The following is a 2614-nucleotide window of genomic DNA, read 5'->3' as shown; positions in this document are numbered from 1 at the left end:
ACGACTGATGTTGCCCCATCTGCCAGTTGTGCTTCAGATGTGGAGTTCCAGATCTGGTCACACCTCTATTAATTCCTTCAGGGTTACCTAATTGTATGAGATGGATCATGTTGCTAAAATGACTAAGCCTTCGTTGTGTTAGCTATAAAGTGAGAGTAATAACAATAATACCTGCATAGTGGTATAATTTTGAGAATTAGAGTTAGTAAGACATGTCTATAAAGCACCTTGTACTGTTTTGTTCCCTAAGTGCATAATGAATACTTGCCATCATCCTCATTATTTCCTGTCAGCAATGACTTGCTGTATAGCCTACTCTTAGGGCTAATTGTATTGATTTCCAATTGTTGTTGTAACATATTATGACAGACTTCCCTGGGTTAACATAGTACAAGTTTATTAACATGTAAGTATGGGGGTTAGACATCTAGTTGAGTTTTACTGAGCTACAATAAAATACTTGCAGTGCTCCATCTTTTTGGATGCTCTAGGGGAGAAGCTGTTTCTCTAGCTTTATTAGCTTCTAGAGGCTGCCCATACAGCTTGTCCTGTGGCTCTGCATCACTTCTACCTCTACCTCTTCTTAACTCATAAAAATTGATGTATTTTGCTTTATTTTTATTTTCTATATTTTCATATATGTATGCAATACATTTTGTTCCCACTCTCTCATTTACCTTTTTTTTTTTTTTTCCCTGAGGTAGGGTCTCTCTCTGGTCTAGGCTGACCTGGAATTAACTATGTAGTCTCAGGGTGGACTCGAACTCATGGAGATCCACTTACCTCTGCCTACCGAGTGCTGGATATCCCACGCCCAGCTTATTTACCTTCTCTTTTTCCCCCTTTTCCACAAAAACCTGTCTTCTTCCCATTATATTCTCATTCTGCTTTCATGTCTGGTTTTTCTTCGCTTTTTGACCCAGTGAGTTAAAAGTAGGGTCACTTGCATGATCATGGGTGGGAGGTTCTTTGTTGGAGAATGGGCACCCTACCAGTAGGTAAAAAACTAAAGGCAATGACTTGTTCTCTCCCAGGAATTGTCAGTTGTCTCTATATATTCTGGGGTGTGTGAGGACTCATGGACCTTTATCTATGATGAGATATTGGCAGGCTCCTTCATGTCCAAGAAAGCACGTCTGCTGTGAGTACACGAGTGTAGTGGACTTTCCGTATCCTGAAGCCAGCATTCTGCAGCCCTACTTCCTACCCTCCTGTTCTTACTTTCGTAATGTCTCCTCTTCCATGAAATTCCCTGCCTGGTGGGTGTAGTTTAGATGTTATACTTAGCGCTCAGCACACACTAGTTGTTTATTCTTGTTAACTTTGTCAGTTTTGCATGTCTGTATTAACCTCTGGCCTTTGCATAAAGAAATTACTATGTTTGGAGAAGGGGGGGAATTGGCACACCAGGGCCTCAGCCACTGTAATGGAAATCCAGACACATGTGCCACCTTATGTTCATGTGTCATTTTGTGCATCTGGGGAGTTAAACCTGGGTCCTTAGTCTTCACAGACAAGTGCTTACCTGTTAAGCCATCTCTATGGTCCTATTTTTATCATTTTGAGAAACCTCTACACAGGTTTCCATAATGGCTGTACCATCTTGAATTCCCACCAACAGTGAATAAGGCTCTGTCTTTGCTCACATCCTTATCAGATTTGATGTCATTTTTGTTTTCTTATGCTAGCCACTCTGACTAGAGTAAGATGGAATTTCAGGGTAACTTTAATTTCCATCTCTTGATGGATAAAGATGAGGAACTCATTTTTAGATATTTTCACAAAGTTGCACGTCATCCTTGCCATGCCAATCTTCTCTGTATCGTTCCAATTTTTGTATATGTGCTGCTGAAGCGAGCACTCATTTTTAACTATTTATTAACTACTTTTATTTCTTCTTTGAAGAACTCTATTCAGTTTCATAGCCCACTTTTTTATTGGGTTGTTCACTTTCTTGGTAAAGTTTTTTCAGTTCTTTGCCTATCCTAGATATGAATCCTCTGTCAGGTGTGTAGCTGGCAAAGGCTTTCTCCCAGTCTATAGGCTGCCTCTTCACTGGGTTGTCAGTTTCCTGTTCTGTACAAAAGTTTTTTTTCTTCTTTGAGGTAGGGTCTCACTCTAGTTCAGACTGACCTGGAATTCACAATGTAGTGTCAGGGTGGCCTTGAACTCACAGTGATCCTCCTATCTCTACCTCCCAAGAGCTGAGATTAAAGGCATTTGCCACCATGCCTGGCTTGTACAAAAGGTTTTCAATTTCATGAGGTCCCATTTGTCAATTGTTGATCTTATTTCCTCAGTGACTGGAGTCCCATTCAGAAAGTCTTTACATATTTCTATATCTTATAGTGTGCTCCCTGCTTAGCAGTTTTAGAGTTCCAGGTCATACATTGAGGTCTTTAACCCATTTTTTTTTCTTCCTCAATTTTTACTAACATTTTCCATGATTATAAAAAGTATCCCATGGGGCTGGAGAGATGGCTTAGCAGTTAAGCGCTTGCCTGTGAAGCCTAAGGACTCTGGTTCAAGGCTCGATTCCCCAGGACTCACATTAGCCAGATGCACAAGGGGGCGCACGTGTCTGGACTTCGTTTGCAGTGGCTAGAAGCCCTGG

At 40.9% G+C, this 2614-nt stretch overlaps 1 pseudogene; it reads right to left on the bottom strand.

Annotated features, from left to right (window-relative positions):
* Nucleotides 1–1762: 1762 nt before the first annotated feature.
* On the bottom strand, nucleotides 1763–1861 carry LOC123461208 (annotated as a pseudogene).
* Nucleotides 1862–2614: the final 753 nt, after the last annotated feature.

This window comes from Jaculus jaculus, chromosome 5 (genome assembly GCF_020740685.1).
Source record: "Jaculus jaculus isolate mJacJac1 chromosome 5, mJacJac1.mat.Y.cur, whole genome shotgun sequence".
Lineage (NCBI taxonomy): Eukaryota > Metazoa > Chordata > Mammalia > Rodentia > Dipodidae > Jaculus > Jaculus jaculus.
Note: the sequence above shows the minus strand (reverse complement) of the source record. Positions and strands in the feature narration are given on the sequence as shown.